The sequence below is a fragment of the Meleagris gallopavo genome, chromosome Z (genome assembly GCF_000146605.3).
Source record: "Meleagris gallopavo isolate NT-WF06-2002-E0010 breed Aviagen turkey brand Nicholas breeding stock chromosome Z, Turkey_5.1, whole genome shotgun sequence".
Taxonomy (NCBI): domain Eukaryota; kingdom Metazoa; phylum Chordata; class Aves; order Galliformes; family Phasianidae; genus Meleagris; species Meleagris gallopavo.
In genome coordinates, this window is record NC_015041.2 from 11,371,586 (window position 1) to 11,394,128 (window position 22,543).

Here is a 22,543-nt window from a genome sequence, read left to right on the forward strand (position 1 = left end):
CCAACCGCAACCTAACCATACCACCCTAACTCTAACAGTCCTCTGCTAAATCATGCCTCTGAGCACCACATCCAAACAGTTTTAAAATATATCCAGGAATAGTGACTCAACTTTATAATGTCTATTTTCTTTATGATTAAAATTCCAGATGCCTTTGTCTACATAAAATACAAAATGATTTTTATCTGTTAACAATTCTCAAGTAATTTTACCTTCTCCTTTTCCATTTTTAAAGCCTCATTTCTATCTCCATTTCAGTTTAATGACAGAAATGTGCAGTTTTGTTTGAAGTCATATGCTATGTCTATGCACGTATGTATATGCATGCAAATATGGTATGTGCATAGTATTAGAAGATCCTTGAAGAAGTCAGTACTGTTTCCAAATTTGGACTTGAAGGATATTGTCTTGATTTTCAAAGAGCGAATAATGAATAATAATAAATTCATGACTAAATTTAAAGTCCAAGTGTGCATAGATGAATTATCTGTATAGAAAAAATTCTATTCTTCATTACAGAGAAAACAGGTGTCAGAATGGATACCCACATTTGTCAGTCTCTTGAGACACATCAGTACACTAAGATACCTCTGGTACTCTGCGCACTTTTCTTGAAGTCATGACATCTTGAGATATTTAGCTTTATACCTTCTGGTGTTTTTCACTTAAAAAGGAAATTTGATTCTCTAATGATGGGAACCTCCAGCCCTAGCAGGCAATCAGACAGGAACTGTTATCTGGTATTTGTAGAACAGTGGCTGAAATGGTTCTCACAGCTCTCTCAGAGCAGCCTGAGTACTCTTCCTGTTTTCTCTGTGTAGAGAGATGAGTGGGAAGGTGGTTACTCCACAAAGTACAGTTTAAAAAGATCATGTCTTCTGCTGACTCACTGCAGTACTGAACATAACATTTGAATCTATCTGGGGTTGGTGGGCAGATTAAGCCACAGAAAATACAGGTGAAATCTCCTTGACAGGAGATTTGAAGCTGATGTCCACTACCGTAGTTTAAAGGAAGCCTAAGTGTAGCTGAACACTGCAAAACTGAGGTCACACAGACCTATGAAATGGCCTTTTGTAAGCTGCTGGTATGTAGTTATACCAGGAACTCCAGGGCACTGCAGGACAGCCCCAGGAAATGGGGGAACGGACCACTGCTTTCCCTGTTATTTCCACACTTTAAGAATTATTTTCACAGTATAGATTGTTTGTTTGTTAGCAATAATTTGATTGCCTTCAAAGAGTTCAAGTTGTCTACTTTCCGTGCAGCTAAACTATCCCCTTGAGTAGTCTTACATTTGCTTCGTTTTGCCTGACGCAGCCTCTGCCATGACAAATATTTGTCTGCCATAGATTTTGGCATTTCACCTTGTGCCTACGCCAATAGAGAACTCTTTACATCACTGTCCAAACACAGAATCTGTGCGGGTATTTCTGGTATAGGGGGGGAGAAGATTGAAGAACAAGTAGAAGTCTTTTAAGTTTTAGTTCTCCGAAGAGTGGTTTCTTTTCCCTTTGACCTCCAGAGGTCATAGACAAATAAACAGTTTAGTTTGGGCATCTGGAAACAGATTATCATGTTTGTTATGCTCAAGCTAAGTTTCACCAACTTTAGTTTCAAAAACTGCTAGACAAAGTAGTATACGAAATAGGCGGTCTGTTGGAATACACTGCTATAAAATCAAGGCAGCTTCAGTGGCAAAAAGTATGTATGGGTTCTTATTTTTCTGTGTGTACTGAAAGATCTAAATCTTCATTACTTTCCAAGAGCAGAATGAGGGAAAGAAGCCAGGGTATTTGGTTCCTATGTAATCATGCTGAAGTCAGAGTCTCTGCAGGAGGGAAATGTTTGATAGCAGTGCAAACATCTATACGGTGATGAGAGTGGCTGCATACTTGTCATGATTTTCAAATTAATTTAATAGAATAATCCAGCACATTTTTTGTAGAGAAATATCACAGTATTTAAAATTAGACCTGTGGGAACTCAATGGGGAAAAACGTGCCTGGCAAGAAATGTGCATTTGTTTTGATTTTGCTTTTTTTCTTTTTTTATCTTTAAGAAATTGTAAATCTCTTTCAACTTTGTGAAGCTGAGCACAGTCACAATAAAGCCCATAGAGAATTCAGCTGGCAAAGAAAAATAATGTAACTAATGTTCTCTGAGCCACTAGTCTTAATATTTTTTTGCTGTCATTGTAGAATGAATCGTATGCATTAGAAGAAATATGGGCCTTACAAACCATAACCTTCAAGCTTGTTTGCCCGTTTACATTTTTCTAGCACAAATCTGAAAGTACCTCATTTTGTGTGCCATCAGCCAAGGCTAAGCGGCCAGGGTTGAATGGAGTTTTCTTCCTACTGAAAGAATTTTTCAAAATAATTGCCCACTTCTTCTGAGTTATTGCTGTGTTGAGCACTTTTCCATGACGAACTTTAATTTAATTACATTGCTTTAAAGTATTCAAGTCTATTAAACACAGGGTCTTTGCCAAATAAGGATGCCGGTGCTGCATACGAAATAACTTGAAAGTTTCAGCATCAGAATATCAAAGTGCATCCAAAGATTTTTCAGTCACAGAAATCCACTTACAGAAGCCAGAAGATTTCATAAAAGCAGGTAGTCAGTAGCTCATCCTGTATTTTACTGATGTATTTATTGATTAAGTAGAGAAGGAGGTTGGAAGGGAAACAGAGGTTGTGTTCAAAGTCAAAAAAATAGCCAGGTATGGGAAGAACTGATAACAGCATGGAAGTGTCTAAATCACCAAAGTTCTAGGTACCTAAGCAGTGAAAACAAATTATTGGAATAGGCTAGATATTTCTGAAAAGTGGACAAAGGATTTGGAATGTGTTCATCTTCATCTAGCACAGCTATCCACAGTGAGTATGCATTGCACAACTCATATGAGTTTATCTTCCTAAATACCAAGAAAAGTCCTGATAATTTTTTTCTATGCTATTTTTTTGTTTAAAAATTTGTAGAAATCTTTTATAAAAAAATCCCTGAAGAATCATATGAGAAATAATTTTTCATTTATACAGCAGTAAAGGGGTGCTTCTTGCTGAAGTAGAACCCTAGCTGTGAAAACTTGAGCATCTCTGATCACAACTGACATTTAAAACATCTACTGCTAGAAAGTCAAACTGAAAATGTTCTCAGCATAGCAAGTAGTCTGACCAGTGAGTCACAGACATGCCTGCTTTCCCTTGTGGCTGTCAGTACTGGCTTACTGAATTCTGGGAATTACCTTCTTTTGAAGACTTTGTCCTTGTCTTCAGATTTCTACTTTGAATCTAATTAAACAAGATTTTATCTTCAAAACAGTGTTCTCTTCAGGCATAGTTAGAAAAGCGTTTTTAAAATGGCATTCTTATATAAAAATAAAAATCAACGAGTGCAGAGTGCAGGTGGTAAAATATAATTCCATATTATAAAGATGTATTCTAACAGCATTTTTTAAAAGTGATACTTTTTTGGCATCTCCAGGTGTATTTATATGAATCACAGTTAAGATTTTTATGACTCTGGAAAACGCAATGGAAACAGAACCTAGAAAAACTCTTTCAGAAAAGAATTTCCATAACTCAAATCTCATACATTTCTCAGTGCATTGATAGATCATTATGTTATGAAAATATGTGAAAGTCTAGAATAAGGTAGATTACCATAAGTAACTTCAGTGTTGTTTCTTGCCCTTTGTTCACAATTCTAGATGAGATTAATATGTTCTCAGTGCATACTGTTGTTTCCCAACATCTGGTCTTTGATGAAGAACTCAGTTTTCCAGCAAGTCCTCAGAGAACCATTGCTTATAAGTGTTTTATATTTTAGAAAAAAGTTACAAAAAAATAAAGACTAGAATTTTAGATGTATTTATTGTATGTCTTCATGATGCTATATGTAACATAATCTACAACATCTCAGAATCATTTTTTGCAACTTGGCCACTGCTCAAGGTTCAATAAATTTTGTTTCCTCTCTCAATTAAGTAACATATTATGACATTCACAAGAGGCAGAAGGAGTTTGCCAAAAAGCAATCAAATATTCAGTTGTAGACTTTCTAGGGCCATGTTTTGGAGGGGCGTTTCTGCTGGAGAAATAGATTAGGTGTTGTTTTGACAGATCCACACTAATATGAAAAATCTGGCTCGTGGAAGCACAGTGCTTGCTTGCTCAACGCCTAGTATGGCTTCCTAGCTGTAGATTAAAAATAGCAGGACTTGGCTTTATATATGGAAATACAAATTGCTACGATGAAGGGAAATCTTTCTGCGTTGGCGGAGTTATTTTGAATAGATTCTTTTATAAGTGGTTTTTATCACAGCATGAACCTCCAAAGGCGTTGGCCTTTTATTTTAAGAGGAGGTACTGAAATGTAAATGGTGATACTATCTAAAACTGCTGCAAGCTGTCTGCTTAACAAAAGGCAAAAATGTATATGCAGGGTTCTAAAGTTACATGCGTACATTCTCATTTCTATTTTGGCATTTTAGTAAGTTTTCTCAACATTCAGTCCTTAGAACCTCCAGATGATATGAAGATTAATGGGATCTGCATTTCTGAATATCAACACTGCATGCCAAAATATAGTTGTCCTGTCTTGACAATCTGCAGACAGAAAACTAAGGTAGATGATCTTTCAGCATTACTTGAAAAAACTAACTTTCCTGAAAGGATTCAGCTGTGCTCAAGTAATCTATTACTGATAACTCATATATATAAGCCAAGCAGGAAATGTCTTATATCTAGTTTTTCTCAGAGTACTAGAGCCTGGAACAAAATGGAATTTACGTTGTGTTCTTTGAGAATGAATTATGTTCCTTTTTGTTATCAAAAAATGACCATAAAAAAAAGTGTCCATAATTTATTTTCTCACCTCTAAAAATAACTAACTGCTACTTAATGTGAAAATTATGAAATGATTTATTACAAATCTAAGCCCTTTATGATATATGGACCTAATTAAAATATATCAACATCTCTAAAATGAAGGAGGTGTAAAGCAGCTGTATTTGTCACAGGTAATATTGTTCAAGTGCGTTTTTATCAAATCTGTATGTTAAATAACTGCAGAAATGCCATGAGATTTTGTGTTTACTATTATGATCTCCAAAATAAATATTCAGGTTGCAAAAAAGAGAACTCAAACCCATTTCCTAAGTTATTATGTCCTTTAAAACAAGAATGCATTATGCTAAGTTCAGCAAGTCAAATGTTTTGGTTTCATTCCATAGAAAGGGCTGGGGAAGAAGTATGCGTATCACCCAATTCCCATAATCATGAAAGCTCCCAGGCATGGAAAGTGAGTTTTTCTGCCTTCAGTTTCCTGTTCTGTGGTCTACCACCAGCTAAATTATTCAATTCTCTGAATAAACATTCTTCCCATGCTTGGAGGGAAGAGATGCCAAAGACACAGTGTGTGAGAGTGCTATACATACGGAAAGGGTAGCAAGGAACAGTGCACGTAGGATCAAGTTAAGAGGATGCCTTGGTTACCGAGTACGTAACAGATCTCAACAGGCTTCTGAAGGTAACTGAAGCAGATCTGAGCACTTAACTATTAAAAGTTGCTTTCTAGATGGTTCATTCACTCCTCACTGACTCCATAAAGAGAAATGTGGCATCCACATCTTTCTTCAACCCACTGAATTTAGGGGAGGGAAGGGGAGGGCAGAGGGGGACGACTGCTGAATATTACTGGCTTTAAATGTCCTCCAGGGATGTTGTCAACATTTCTGTAAAGAACCTTGATAAAGATACTTAAGGAGTTATTTTGGGGTGTAAAAGGAAATTAATTCAATTAAAACTACAACCTCCATGGAAAATCTGAATTGAATGATTTGATACACAGCATTCTGCGTAGCTGAATCTGTAGACACCAGCAGACTTAATACAGTTAAAGCAAATAACCACAATAAAGAGAGAATAAAGTAAATGATATTTTCCTTGGTTATCTTTTTAAAAGCTGCCTTTTCCTCTGTCATATCACCATGACCATCCAAATGTTAGATTCTTAAATAAAATGTATAATATGAAAAGTTTCGTAATAGCTATGCCCATGATGAGAAAATCGGCATTAAAAGTAACCTCTGACTTTCTGAAAACAGTTCTTTCATTCTGTCTTAACAGCCTAATAAATTATTCCCTATCAGAGAATTGCATTTTGGCTCGTAAACAGTGACCTTGCAGACCACTCTACATAAATTAAGACATAGCAGTTTTCAAATACAATCTTTTGCTCTGCCTAATTTATACCTCTGATCAGGAGATAACAATGCAGACATTGCAGGCAAGCATGAGAGAAAAGTGGAAAATCTCTTGTTTGGTTCAAAGTAATATTATTAGTTTCTACTGCCAAATGGAGTTTGTGTATTGTTGTTTCTGAAACGTATCTGAATCAGGATGGGGACTCTAATACCAGAGTGACCAAGGAATATGATCTGTAGAAAAATGTGAGGTTCTTTAATGTATGCAATGAAAGATAATTTTTTTGAGGCTAGATTGTGGTGTGGAGTGTCTGGGCAGCAGAAGGAAGGTGTCTGAGCTTGGACATACTTTTCACAGTGCTGCGGAGCATATCCATGTTACCTGGAGGGGAGGGGGTATCTACTGGAGTGCAGAACAGAAGAGACATTAACAATGTGGAATCTGTACTTTTAAGCCTGAATGTAGTCCAAACCTTTATGTGTTCATTCTACCAGCCTGCAGGTCTGCAAAATACTATGGTATGAGAATCGCCTTCTGCTCTCTTTCCAGAGTATTGGCTAGTTTCTTCAATTTATTGAGTTCCTCTTAATTTTCATTTTATAATCCCCAAGTTCTCATTAAGTGTTTTGTAGAAGATCCAACTACGAAAGTTGTTTCCAGGGAATAGTAAAGTTTTTTGTTCGTATAGTAGCATTTCCAAATGTGTCACCAGCACAGTGTGTTTGTGTACTGTATCTCTGCTCTGGTGTCCTGGCAGATATGTGCATTAAGACATGCTTTGGAAAGTGGAACTGATACCAATAAAACTCTGTATTTCACAGAAACCTTTAGGAGAAGGATAGGCATATTGTTGATATCTCCATATGTTTTCAAGAATAGGATCTCAGATACTAGTAGACAAATAGTAAAACTGCCCTGTTCACATCATTACTTCAGGGTGTGTCTCTCTCTGTTTCTGTTTCTGATCAGAAAACTCACATGCTGATATTATTCCAAAACATTCTGATTCTGAAAGAAGCATTCACAGATCTGAGATAATAATAATAAAAAAAAGACTAATGGCCTATTTCCCCCATCACCAGCCACCCCACTGCCCAGGAAAGGCAAAGCCAATGTGCATAGGTGGTCAAGAGTGTATGATCAGTGGCCTCAAAAGCTACAGAAAATCCCCTATGATGAACCTGGGATTTGTTTGCTCTGTTTTAAGAATGGAGAAACAAGAGCAAATTTTTTTGGTCAACTCTTCCAAGTTCAAACTCATGAAAGCGAAGCTACAATAAAGTGGTTCACAAGGTTTATAATGTCCACCAGTTTGGATGCATTTGAGGCCTGGAGCTTTTATGTTCTAATTTTTTATTTTGTCATGCTTTATCGCTTCTGGCATATCTTTGGAGCACACAGCTTGTTCTAAACCAAAAGGAAAAAAGGGAATGTACAATTCTTGGATGTCAAAGATAGTGCTTAGAGCTCACATTCCTTTGTATGTGTTTCATCTTGCAGCGTAGGAGGTTATTGTGTATCATTTATGAAGACACCATTAAGACACCATTAACTTATTTTAGTTTTCTGGCTATTAGTCTAAATTAAGAAGCTGTTGGATATCAAAAGATTTTTTTTTTTCTTTTGTCCCCTCAGGAACAATTTAAATAGCTTATCTGGAAGGAAGTGTGTTATCATGCTCATCCAAAGGCATTCTGAGTTCTCCTTCTGCCAGTTAATTTGATCAAACAAAAAACAGAGAACAAGTTAGCAATTTCTAGGTCTTCTAAAAAGATAAATCTTGGAGACAGTTTATTGTCTTTAGTAGAAATTTACTTAGTAAATGAATTTTGAAGTTCAGTTTCGCAACTAAATCAAAGAGATTCCTGACTAAAAGCAAAAATTCAGATTTTGTTTGCATTAAGTAAGCAAAATTGTATCTCAGACATGCAAATGTGCAGTTTCTTAACAAATGATGGAATTCTTATGTTAAATATCTATTTGTTTATTTAAAAAAAAAATGGTGGCTACTTTACAGTCTATCATGTAACCATTATAGGCACACACTGCTGCCTTTTCTCTTGGATAATATCAATTTACAAGCAAGAGTAAGCTGAGTGAACTAAGCCTGAGCAGATTGCATTGTGTGAGTGAAAAGAGCACAGAAAACACAGAGAAGAAGAAATAGCCAAATGATATCTCCTTTGGTGGAAGTGCTTACTCCTGTTTGGTCTGTTCAGCTTGAAGTTTGCAAATTCTCTGGGGTTATTACATTTCACTAAGTCCTTGTTTAGCAGTATCAGTGAGTAGAGTGATATGACATCTTTTCCTACTTAGATAGCGACCCATTCTGGCTCTCCAATTGTCACTTCCTTCATATCTTGGCTCCGATAGTAGTTGTGATGTACTGCAGTAGAAGCTCCCAGTTTTCTGTAGGAAGCTCCATCTAGTCAAGAAATTTTGGAACTTGTTTTCTCAAACCAGAGTTGTGGGCCATAGGTTCTGTTGTTTATATCTGTGCTACTAGAAATGTGGGATTGCTTCTTCTCAAGCAAAGGCATGTTTAATAAAGTCCATCAGCATCTTCTAGCTTAAGAAAATGAAGATTTTTTTTTCCAAATATATGAACAATATGCTGCAATTTATGTCTCTTTCCCAGTTCACTGTGCTCATCTGAGAAGAGCCTGACTCAATCTTCTCTGTAATTACTGATTAGATAGCCGAAATTAGATTAGGTCAAACTGAATAAAACCAGCACTCTTAGTCTGTTTTTGTACATTAAATGGGGGAAGTATCAGATGTATTGCACTGATGCACTGTATAAGTGCTTAGAAGACAGAGTCCTTGCACATGATATAATGCACCAAAGTATCTATCTAGTTGCAACTGTGAGTTAATATAAATAATAACTCATGATCATTTATTAAACTGTTTATACTTGGCTTAGCTTTCACACATAAGAGTCACAAGAGACAACTGAGTTTGTCTATGCAAGAAAGAATTTATCTGATAAAGCAGAGGGTAAATACAAGCAAATTAGTGTTGATAGATGTGGCAAGTAAAAGAAGGTGTGTAAACTACCTACAATAGCAAATCTGCCTCTGTATGCTTTATTAAGGCTCTCTCCATGCTGAATGAGTAATAGATGAGACTCTCCTGAAGAACAGGCTCTATCTAAGCATCTGGTTCTGTTAGTTCTGGAGAGCCACAATTCAGTTAGTAGGAGGATGACAATGATGGCAACAATCCCAAAAGCTTGGAGAATTTGAGAATAGGAAAGCCTCAGAAAAGATAATCAGTGGTGAGATTCTTTCTGTAGGAATTGAATCTATGTGTCACTTGTTTGCAATCAATGAAGAAATAAGTTTCTTGCCCTAGGGAAGCTTTCCTTTGATGATCTTGCTTACTTGGATTTTGTTTGAAACGGTCACCCTGTAGATACTGAATTATTGTAATAGATGCTTTTGGATCATGTGCAATGCAAACTATCAAGAAAAGAAAAGCTATGATAAAATGCTAGTTCTGATAGACTTTTATGTTATGTAGCATAAGTGATAGGAAAATTGAACAATTGAAATGTGAACACCACAGAACTTTCCCAAGTAAATTATAAGCTGTCTGTTCAACGATTAGAAGATTTTACTATTTTAGAAAGCATTACATATTATTTGAAGTAAAAAGGCTCATTCTATCATTATGTATTTCACATTTTATTTTGCATTCTTTTGAGAGTTGAGACTCCTCTGATGTCAGCTATGTTTTGAGAAGGAACAGGCGCTAAATATTAGCTTTGAGTTAAAAGTAGTATGTTGGAATTCGAGATAGGCGTCATAGTGTTTGTTTGATTCCCTTATGAATCCAGTGTGAATTAATACTGATAATAACCATATTTTGAAAAACTGTTTTTAAGAAACCCTTCTGCCACCCACCCTCTACCAAACCAAATCAAGTTCTTTATGTTTGAGCTCATATGTTATGCCAGGCTTTTGTCCAATGTAAATTCAGTCAAGTTAGAAGGCTTTAGTAAGAGGATTAATAACAAATACTGACAGACCTAGATTATCATTATAATTAACTCTCATGCATGATATAACATCAAAGGAATATCTGGATTCTTCATCAGAGGCTTTGTTTATAATATAGATATAATATATGTGTTCAGTATAATCTTTTATCACTCCTCAAGAATACTACATTGGCATTGGACAAATATTTGGCAGGATATTTTATTGGTTTAAGTGCATACACAACTGACATAAATTACTATAATAAATGTTCCATCATTTCCCCTTCAGGTATAGGGTAAAGAACCAATATCTGTGTTGCATTATATTAAAAAGTTGGATAGCTACAAATGGATGCTGGAAGAGTTCACAGTATTGGTAAAATGGCTTTCAGTAATATGCTGGCTTGCATATAGCTTTAGTGCAATGATTACTATGTTTGGGCTACAACAAAGAGCTCCTCATTTATTTTGCTCCAAAATTACTGATCATGGTACAGGCATATTAAACATTCACTACAATGCTGCTGGAGATCTGCTGAGTCCTCTGGACTTGCTTCATCTTCATAGTGATAGTCAAGCTAAGGAATAGGCTCACTGACTTCAACTTAACCTTAAAGCAGAACAGCATATCTACAGAGCTCAGATGATTTTTAAAATATAGATATTCAATAAAATGATTTTGAAAAAGGCAGGAGAAAAAAAGGGAAACAAATGAAAGTGGATAAGAAATAAGCTGGGGTTTGTTTGATGTGAGCATGGCTCTAATCTCAGGAGGAAGTGATGTTAGGGAAGGAGTTGGTGAAACTGTAATTTGTGCAACCATGGGATAGGTGTTGTGAATGTAAATGTGAAGTAGCTTAAATCTGAGTACACAATCTGCAACAATGTACAAATGGTCAGACAGATGGGAAAGGATGCGGATTAGCAGCTGCTCCTGCAACACGTCAAGAAAATACATATTCCCCTAGCGCAGAGCAAACGTTATATCTGCATTTTGTTAAGGAAGACTTTTGCAAAAGTAAGTATATTTGCAGCAGCATTTTGATTGAATAAAAGAATGTAATGAGAATAAAACTTGACTAGATTCCCTGGTATTTAGGACACACTTGATTTCTTGGCTGTTGGTTTGGTGTTTCCTCGTGGAAGAACTTAAATGCAAGATTTGATATGAATGTTAGGAATGGTAAACACAGAAATATTAACATGGGTTATATTCTAGTGCAACTTCATGGTCAGATTGTTTAAGTAGCTCAAGTGTAAGAAAAGTAGCCCAAAAACAATAAAAAATGAATCAAATCAACACCTTATTTATGTTGCAACTGTATTAATGCTGTTGCTGGCACACAAAGAAGGTGCAGCCATAAGGCAATCCAGGCCTTGCTTGTCTTAAGCTGTTCTGTAATAGAAACAGTTTTCAGTGACAAATGCAGTTGAAATAGCACATACTTATAGCATCATGATCCTCTGCAGTGATAAAAAGGCTGGATTTTAGTAATGTAAAGTGTATTTAGTTCTGCATTGAATTAATAATGTATTTGTGTTAAGAAAGAATATATATCATGTCTTATAATTGACACTAGACATTCAAGAGATAATATAAAGATTGTCTACTAGATGCTTTCTTATGAAAGCTTAGCACACAAGGTGGTTGGAAACTAAAATTTCCATTCTGTGAATAATTCGAAGTCTACAAAACTTTTCCAATTCATACTGGAATAGAAATAAATCTTTCAAACATTAAAATTTGTGATTCTTGGAGCACTTGATTTTAAGAATATCAGATGTTGAAGACAATGCTGAGCAATGAATTTTCAGCAAGATAAAAGCTGATCATATTTAATATTCAGTTGAATTAGATTATCAACTATGTTCTGGGTTTGTCTTTGTTGATTTTTTTTTTCCAGTATTAAGTCAGCAAAAGTATAAATCAAGTCCACTTGAAATACTTATATTGTCAAATATTTTCCTGATATTCTTTCATTGCACTGAAAGAACAATGTCACTGTGATATTAGTTTGAAAATGTCAATCAACTTGTTCCAGGGAAGTGTTTCATTGTCATTGAAATGGCATGTTCCTGTCGGAAGAAACACTTTCACTGAATTTCTGGAGAGCTGCAAAGAGTAAAAAGCAGTTGGAATATTCAATAACGTGTGTGCCAGGCAGCAGAATCTCAAAAGGAGAAATGCTAGTGGCCAAGAAGGCTGATGGCATCTTGGCTTGTATCAAAAATAGTGTTGCCAGCAAGAGTAGGGAAGTGATCATCTCGCTGTACTCAACACAGGTGAGGTCACATGTTGAATTCTCTGTTCAGTTGTGAGCTCCTCAGTATAAGAAAGACATCAAGGACCTGGAGTGTGTTCAGAGAAGGGCAACGAAGCTGGTGAGAGGTCTGGAGCACAAATCTTACGAGGAGTGGCTGAGGGAGCTGGGATTGTTTATTCTGGAGAAGTGGAGGCTCTGGGAAGACCTTATTGCTCTCTACACTGCCTAAGGGAGGTTGTGGTGAGGTAGGATTTGGCCTCTTCTCCCATGCAACTAGAAATAGGATTAGAGGGAATGGTCTCAAGTTGCACCAGAGAAGATTCAGGTTGGACGTTAGAAAATACTACTTCTCCAAGAGAGTGGCCAGGTGCTGGAATGGGCTGCGCAGGGAAGTGGTGTAGTCATCATCCCTAGAGGTGTTCAAGAAATGTTTAGATGTTGTATTCAGGGGCATGGTTTAGTGGGAAATATTAGTGGTAGGTGAATGGTTGGACTGGATAATCACAGAGATCTTTTCCAACCTTATTGATTCTATGATTCAGTGCTCCAAAGCAAAGTGTTCAGCTGTCTCAGCAGCTGTTTTATTGTTTTTTAGCACTTGTGTTAAATTTAAACACTTCCTATTATATCATACAATGAAAGTTGTGTATTTCAGGAGGACAGTTAAGGAAATACTAAATAAAAGTCTTATTTTTTCAAATTAAAACAATTGATTTAAAATATGGTATACATAAGCAGCAATTCACCAGTGCAGAAGATTGTGACTGTAATAAAATTTCTGAATCCCTCAAACAGAAGAAAACAGTAAAGTCCAGAATCCTTATGTTAGTGTTATCTGAAATCCCAGAAAAGTGTGCCATTTAAACCTTCCAAAGGGTTTACATGCTGCATTTCTGTTCGGGCTTTGCTCTTCAAAAATATTTGTGAACAAACTGCAGACTCCCAAGGAGATCATCCTGCTTCTTTTGAATTACAAAGATCTGGTATATTAGGTAAAAATGGAAGCAGATTTTCTTAAAGTAGGGAAGATAGGACTGAGAGAAAATGGGAGTGTACTGAAATATGTAAAAGACTGATATAGGGAATATGGTTAGTTGTGCTAAGTCTAGCATATCAAAGGGGCATTGAGAAAAGACTGTGCATTGGGAAAAGCTTTTGAAAAACACAGCAAAGAAGTAGAAAACTTTTAATTGAGAGAGTGCAGAGATTCTGTGATTGAGTTTTTGTAAGAATGTGTTAGGCACATATACAGTCAAGTGTTATTAACAGGAGCTGATGATCTCTGCAGGACCTTTTCATTCCTTTTCTCCATCCATAATTGTGTAATTCCAACTCCCCAATTCTCCCTGTCCTCTTGAATGTCTTGCCCTATCAACTCTTGTATGTCTTTTCACCTTGTATGTTGCTCAATAGTAGATATACAGTAGGTCCCCATTAACCCCATTTTGAAGCTTAAATAGATTTTTTATTCCTAAATGTTACCTTACTCTGACTTTATAATAGAGTGCAATTATATCAGCCCACTGAGTGAATCCTGCTAAGTAGACAAACCAAGGTCTCACAAGCATAGCAAAGAACAGACATCTCCAACCTTGGACTGATTTGTGAAAATGGTATGAATACTATGGTGGCACCAGTCTGAAGTAAGCAGCTTGTTGAGAAACACGGTTAACTTCATCAGGTTTGTATCTCTAGTTTTTACAAGTACCTTAAGGAGTGTGGACATGCCAGGAAAACCAAGAACTCATTGTGTGATGTTTCATTATGTCATGTGTGAGAGGACTGTCATTCATTTTGAGATCTTATCAGTCATCCATCTAGCCCAGATTCATTACATCCTTCTCTAAATAGGACAACTAAATCTATCTGATACATGCAGCCTCATTAGTGACTTGTTCAAAGCCATACTGGCTCTCTGTCTTTACTGGGTCTTTCCTTAGGCTGACCACATCACAGCTGTCTTTTTTCCAACTACTGTATAGAAATAGCTTCTTCTAATCTTGAGGCTGACTAATACACCGAGGCCCTTCCCCTTTTTCGGTTTTCAGTCTATATCTTCAGTCTCCTAGAACAGAAGATAAAGCCTGATCAGAGGCAGATTTTGATGCAGAGGTTGGCTTTAAAATGCACATGAAAGAAAAGTTATCTGAATATTGGAAGACTGAAGATATGAGCCAGTAGAGTAAATCAAAGCTTACAGTTGCTATATGAGGGACTGGGAAGAGATAATATCAGTTTAGGTGTTCAAGCAGTAACAGCAGCTAAAGCAAGAACATCAGGACTAACAATTGAGTGTATTTACAAACAATGCACATTTGCAACTTCCATGAGTTGCTACCACTACTCATACTTTGATTTGATCTCTTAACCAAACCAGATTGCAGACAGCAACCCCTTCCCATTGGGCTTAATCGCCTTGCACTGCAAGCTTCTATACGTGTAGCTGTGTGTTTGTAAGGCAAATGTGCAGCTATCCTTATCCATGGGCTTTGATGTGCCCTGCTTGTATAATCTCAGTACAAAGCAGATGCAAGAACCAGAATTTTCATTAGTTTTAGGATATTTTGCCTTATTCTGGGGATGTAGCATGTTTTCTGTCTAGATAATCATCTGTCAATTTCCCAGCACAAATAAATTTGTTACGTGTTGTCATTGCTAGGGAGCAATGGGAAAAGGCTTTAAGTGTAAAGGTGAGGAGGTTTACATTAGATGTCTCGGGGGAAATTTTTCACTTAGAAGATGGTGAGGTGATAGAACAGGCTGCCCAGAGAGGCTGTGAATGCCCCATCCCTGGAGGCATTCAAAGCCATGTTAGATGGGGCCCTGGGCAGCCTCAACTAGTGCCTGATTTAGTGACTGGCAACCCTGCACACATCAAGGAGGTTGGAACTAAATGACATTTGAAGTCCCATCCAACCCAAGCCACTCTATGATTTTGTGATTCTATGCTCTGACCCTGTAAAATAGTGTCAAAGAATCTATACTGTGTTCTACAGCATATAAATAAGATTCCTATAAGTATTTGTTTTTGTTTTTTAAGTTGTTATTCAGAATATATCCCTTTTAGCAAGAATGCAAGATTTTGTGGAGATGTATGAGTTAAGAAATGCTTGCGTTTCACTTACAATGATCATCCAATATGAAAATTTCCTTATATTACTTGGTAACTAAACATGAAGACTCCTTACAAACTGTGAAAATTCTATCAGCATGTAAAGATGTGCAGATTGTGAAAATATACCACTCCTTTGAATTCAAGGAAGTCATGTATTAAGTGAAGGTCAAATCTGTTTATTAATTGGAACAATTATGTTATAATATCCACAGTCAAATAAAAAGAATTTGTTACCTACTGAGGAAAATTACCGGAGCCATCATCTGCATTCAAAGAACCTTGGCAGAAATCACAGTAGAAGTATACATCTTTGCCATGAGAAGGAGTGAGAAAGATGTATGTTTAAGATGTCATCTTTATGCAAATATTTTGGAAATTATCAGAAGAATTAATTTTGCAGGAAACAGGGCCAGAAATAACGATCTAATGGCTCAGGGAAGGAAATAACTAAACAAAAATGTTTAAGACTGCCAAACAGATATATTTTGGCATATATTATAGGCTATTTAAACCATCATTTGCTTCTCTTAACATAAACATTTAAATCATCTTTCATAAGCTGTTAAGGAACAGACAAGAATTTATGTTTTCAGAACAAGATATTTGCTGTTCTAGTTGTTTATGTGACTGTGTAGTTACCACTACAATCGAGAACTTTACAGATACCTCAATGAAAAAGTGTTGAGCTTCAGGAAAATAAGAGTGGAACTGAATGATCATGTATTCATTTCAGCGCTTCATGCAGCTGAACCAAGCTTGCTGCTTTCCATTCTAGATTTTTCATTGTTTTTATATTCATCTATGAATATTCAGGAAGAAATATATTATTCCTGATTGTACAAGCCAGCCTGATGAACAGAATCTTATTAAACTATTGCAGTATTATTTGAAAGCTTAACCACTATTCAGTCTCATCATAATGACTTAAATAAACATAATTCTCCTGTTTCTTACACTAGTAGTCAGGAGCAGGTATTGTTTCTCTGCGGGGTCTCATAGCCTCATTTCTTGTGTGCTTTATTTCTTTTGGAACAAGCATCTGTGCTAATCCTGAAATAATTCATATTAAGCTATAGGCTGTTCTGTGAATGTTAAGGATCTGAAGATTGTCTGAGTTCTGCTTGATAGTAATTATTTTCTCAGTTTGTATTGGCACTTTGCTATGGACAATGAGTATTTACCTTGAATTCCCTGTTGACTATGCCGTGGAAGAAAAAGGATCAAAGACATCAGTAGCAGAAGAAATATAACAAATTAAATATATTCTGTCACTGAATCAATTTCATTAGCATATTAAAAGTACTATGACTCAAGCAGAAATTGGCCTGAATAATTTGGATCTGGTTTTTTAAACTCCAGCATTTATCATTAGACAGATTGGATATTTTGGTCCGTGTTACATTTACACAATAGATGTTGGAGTTCCGTGTGAGACCTGGGTCAAGTTTTGGCAACATATACCCATATATAGCCAAAGTTTTGCCAATCATCAGTTCTAAGATTCTGATCTTTCCACACATGTACTTGCTTTGCTTATGTAAAGACAGAATATTTGAATTATACATTTATGTCAGTCTTATCTTTCTCATTTATTTCTCAATTATCTTTATTAAACAAGCCTGAGTAAGGTAAAGAACATGCATAATATTCTTGAGAATTCATACTTTTCTGTAGCAAAATGTCTGTGTATAAAATATTGTTGTCAGAGTGTTTTTATTTCAAATACCATTAGTGCTATTAGTATTCTTTTATATTTTAAATAAGTAACATATATCTTCAAAATACAACTATTTGTTTTCTTAAAATATTAAGTATCCAGCTCAGCATATATATTTTTCCTCCATATAGTCATTGTGTTTACTTCTCTAAATTGCCCTCATTTGTGTACAAGTTCTCTAACTGATAACTGGAGTCTAAAGATAAGGTTATTATATTGAATGAAAAATGTCAAAGTAGGGCTTGTAAGATAGTCTAATTTTTGGCAATGTTATGTACAATGTTATATCTAACACGATTTGAAACCTTAGTCAGCAGACACACTTCTTAAATCTCAGACTGAATTTATCTCTTGCATAATTGAGCCCTATTTCTCATCACACTTTTATAGCACTACTATGGAGATGCAGATACTTTTGAGATGGAGAGTGAAATTTTTATGTTCGTTATTTTGCTACCAAAATAATTCTGCCTATAAATCATTTGCAATAAATGTGGTAAAGCCAGAACCAGAATTTAAGCCCTATTAAACTCAAATGGAGCTTTGCTGAATTTTATGTATGATTCCTTGCTCTGTTCTGAGTGGTAAGACATTTTATTGCCAGTGTAAATATGTCAAGCTAGAAAATTACCATCCTGTCCTCCAGAAACTCTGTCCAAGCACGACTTTGAAAGGAGAGAAGCTCAACCTCCCTAATCCTTAATTGACAGTATCCTTGGATAATGCAAGGCCACAGTCGTCTGTTAACTGCTAAAGGACGGCGTAAGGTGCACGTTTGCCTTGGTATGCTTACATCTAGCAACAATGTTCTGCAATAAATAACTTGTGTATTTATTCCACATACTTCTTAACAAGCAGAGCATGGAACTTAGAGACCTAGATGGAACCAAACGGAGTTTCAGAAACTGAGTACTTGGTACCACCTCCTGAGCTTAGCACCATCTCCTTAGGCCTTACCAAACAGGGTGAAAGATTGAGACTATCAAATACAGAAGCTGATTTCAAGCCACATTGTGAGGTTCACTTAGCAGCACTCATGTTGATCTGACTTGCTCTTTGTCTCTCAAACAGGATGCTTATCTATTTTGATAGCATGGATGCTGGTGAAGCTACATTTTCTCCATCATTTGGTGTGAAGGAGACACAGTACTGATCTTTATGTTATACATGGCTCAGAAACAACGATAAAAGTCATAAATAATTTGGTAGTAGACAGCTAGTAGAAACTACATTTTAAAAGTACTTCTTGTTTTCTAATTGAAGAATGATTCATATTGAAAAACACCGGTAAAGGTGGTTGCTTTAAGAATACACAGAGGTCTGAGTGCCTCTAAAAGCAAATTAGAAGAGATAATTCTCATTTTCTTTTAAATAGAATAAAGGCACTAAACAAAGATATACATTTCATAATACTTCATAAATAGAATTTTTAAAATGATTTTATTCTCTGAGATACTCAAATTAGGAGCTGAAGTCAGATCAGTGCGCAATTTAGAATTGCATTATAATGTTTCACTTAACAATTTTTGTATCTGAGTTCTTGAATTTCAGTGCCTCTGAGAGTCTGCATCTGTGACAATTTAACTGACAAATAACCAATTGAGAAAAAAAAAAGGTAAAGTAGTTTAAACCATCACCTTGATTTGTAAACTGGCTTAAGACTTAGCAAACAACAGTTCCATAGTTTTGTCTTCCTCAACCAAATGTTTGTCATTTTTCAGCTGAATTGGCTCATGGAGCAGCTGTGGCTGCTCATTGCAAGTCAGTTTGTTAACAAAACAGTGTTGCCTAACCACACAGAAAGGTCTTGTGAGTTTCAAATACAAAAAGACAAGGACCAGGTTTCTAAAATTGTGTCATTCAATGGGAGATACTGAATGTCCTATCAATAGTGTGCTGAACAGCATTTTTCCTGTTCTTTTCCATTTCTTTGTTGACTGAAATGTTCCTCTACAGCGCTCCATTCCACCTGAATGGTCAGATCCCTAACTGGTTTTAAATAGAGATTTCATGAACTGTCTTCTGTTGCTGAGCATGTTCTAAAGTTAACGAGAAAGTAACGGGAGCAGGGGAACTGGGGAAAAAAACAAACAATAAATTTATTTTGGATTATTTTTTATTTTTGAAACTGGATTATTATGTTTGTGGTATTCTTAGTCAACATATACATGTTAACTGCACCTAATTATATAGAAAGTTCAAAATCAGCATGCTTAACATTCAGGCAATTTCAACTACTCAGAAACAGCCACCCCCTTTGGTACAAAAGAAAAACAAGTAGAAAAGTTTAATTAAGCCATATATAATGGGATTCTTATCTGTGTGTTTGTCACCTATTCAGACAGATTGATGTTTCAAGTTCTTGGTCTGCGATATAATTGAAAATGAGCCGATTTTCATTTAGAAGCAATGTCACAAGGTTAGGATGGCACAGTCCCCAAAACAATGTGCTCTACTGAGAACATAGATAGTGTTGGGCACACAGAAAAAATACTTAAATAAATACTTTTAACTGTATCAGTGTACACGACAATGCCAGAAATATTTACGAGGAACTCTTATAGTTGCCATGAGTGCATCCCATACATGGACGAGGCATCATCTCTGTGATCTTTGCTTCTTCCATTCTACTTCTTGTATCTCTTTCCCTACTCCCTATATTCTTACATACCCATCTGGTCATTTTTTCCCCTGACAGATTCAATCTGTAGAATATTAATTCAATCTTATTTGGATTTGCAGTGTGTTCTAGCCTCAGACTTTTCAAAACAGAGTCAAGAATATGCTTTAACTCTGTAATATCCAAAAGGAAAAATCACAAGGGAAGAATCTGAGAGGAGTCTTCAATTTTGAAAACAAACAAACAAACAAACATGATAACATTTTTACGTGGCTTTGTCCTAGCAGTGGATTTACAGCAAGAAAGCAGCTCAGAGAAAGGTCACAATTATACCTGAGATAGCAGAACTACATGAAAACTTTAGTTATAATAGAATTAACAGAACTGTGGGGTCTAGAAGGGACCTTCAGAGATCCTGGAGTCCAAACCCCCTGCAAAGCAGGCTCCCTACAGCAGGCTGCACAGGTAGGCATCCAAGCAAGTCTTGAATATCTCCAGAGAAGACATGAGAATGAAGCAACAGGGGATGAACTTACATACAGGGAAAGTGTGGTGTACACAGAATAGTCTACTGTTCTTATTTCTACAGATCCAAAATCAGGAGAGGGCATTACATCTGTTCTTGAGGAAATATTTTTATTTCTTTAGGAAATTTTTTTATTACAGAGCAGTGTAAGGTAACTATAATCATTTCTTCTTCAGATGTAGGAGATAAAATACAGTCCATATCCCAGGATTTGCTACAATTCCCTTTTGTTTTAGTTTTTGTTTGTTTTGTCATAGGGTAGAAAACGTCTCATTGATTATTTTTTTTTCTGTTTACTTCTCCTCATTTGTAACAAATGGTGGTAAATCTAGATACTAGATAGTTAATGATCCACTGATAGGTGATCTCTTCCACAAATGCTATTGCTGGCCTCTAGAAAGCCATAGGATAATTATACCTGTGTAGCACCATTGGGGTTTTATCCCCTGTGGCAGCAATGCATGTAGACACAGGTTAGCTGGAGCTCTTCTCACCCTGGGAAGATGCCAAGTGGGTAAATGCTTCTCTCTTACCTCCTCCACAGATGCTCTTTGAGTGACTCATCTGGCAGCAGGGCTGCACATAGTCTTCTATTACCATCTGTATTATCCAGAAACAATGGTGAAGCTGAAAAAGAACGTTAATGTTTTCTTCTAAAAATATAAAGATAGATATGTATCATGTAGATAAGGGTTAATAAAATAGCAGCTATATAGTGCGTTTATGCCCCGATGTGGCTTAGAGTAGAACATTGTATCCTTCTATGTATAAGGACTGGTTGATGGCATTGTATTTGTCTGCATGCTGTATGTCTTTTAACACATTCTTTAGTTTCTTAATGTATTTCACTGGAGTTTTGTTATCAGCTAGCTGTTTTTTTCAAGAGGCCAAAAAGAGAGACTGGAATGTGCTGTCTTTAGCTCAAATACACTGGAGAAATATTCCCTAATCACAACAGAGTAGTTCAGCAGTAGACTAACCCTAGAGAAAATGATAGGGAAAAAGTCACTTGTTCTGTGTGGCAACTGATGAGATTGCTTAAGAGGATACTCTTAACAATTAGTGATTTTGTTAATTCTTAGAATGAGACCTAATTCAAGTAGCAACAGGCAAGTTAAGTAAGTAAAACTTTGAAGGAGAATTTCAAAGTCATAAAAAGTGATGTGTCTGTGAAACATTTTAGTTTGAGCAGTGGAAGTTTGGAGTTCTCTACTTATAGTCAATCAGCCCAGAATGTGTTACCATCAGTGTCTTCTAGATACTGGTGTTTTCCTCCAGCCTCTGCTGTTGTACAATTTGCAGTTTGGCACAGGAGCAGAGGGTGTGCATGGCTTTTCTTTTTAAAAAATGAGCTGCATTCTGTGAATGTTAACAGTGTATGTAGATCTTCTTTGGGCAAAGGCAAAATTTTGATCAGCTTTCATGCTAGGAAACACAATATCGTTGAGTAAACAAGTCTACTCTGGTTTGCTTGCCTGTCATAACTACCTGTCTGACTCCCCAAAGAGAGGAGTTGCCTTTTGCACTGCTATAGTAGCTGAATAACCCTTCAATAAAGCTCCAAGAGAGGAGTAAGATGAAGGTCTTAGTAAATATCTAACAATTATATGTTGCAATGCTAATACTAGAGTACAAATACATTAAAAGATCAGAGATAGATTAATACTGAGGAACCCAGTGGGGGTGGGGCATGAATGAAATAACTGTTGAGTTGTGCACAAAGTAAAACACAAATCAGTATTGAAATTAACTAAATCAGATACATCCTGTGTACCACACAAAGAGGTGATGCATTCTTTAGATTTCCCTAAAATGAACACTCTGAAAGATAAAGGTTATCTACTTTATTTATCTGTAATGTGACTAATAATGCTGTCATCAGGCATGGAATGTGTGGATCTGAGTTTCTAAGTTTCTCTTGTGCTAAATAGTGATTAATTCATCCTTCCCCATGAGTCCTCTCCCTGGTCCTGTCCTCAGCAAAATTACAATTGCAGTAAAAGAATAAGGTTTGTCAGTAATTGTTTCTACAATTTACATATTATGCAACCTTTTAAAGACAAGTCTCTGATTACCCATTTGAGAAGAATATATATATATATAG

The 22,543-nt window shown here is 36.1% G+C and overlaps 1 long non-coding RNA gene across 1 annotated transcript in view; it reads left to right on the forward strand.

The window, feature by feature from the left end:
- Positions 1-2,507: 2,507 nt before the first annotated feature.
- The window catches only part of LOC104914849, a 58,723-nt gene continuing 38,687 nt past the window's right edge, over positions 2,508-22,543 (forward strand). Inside the window, exon 1 of the long non-coding RNA XR_796154.3 lies at positions 2,508-2,882. This is a non-coding gene — a long non-coding RNA (uncharacterized LOC104914849). The remainder of the gene's footprint in view (positions 2,883-22,543) is intronic.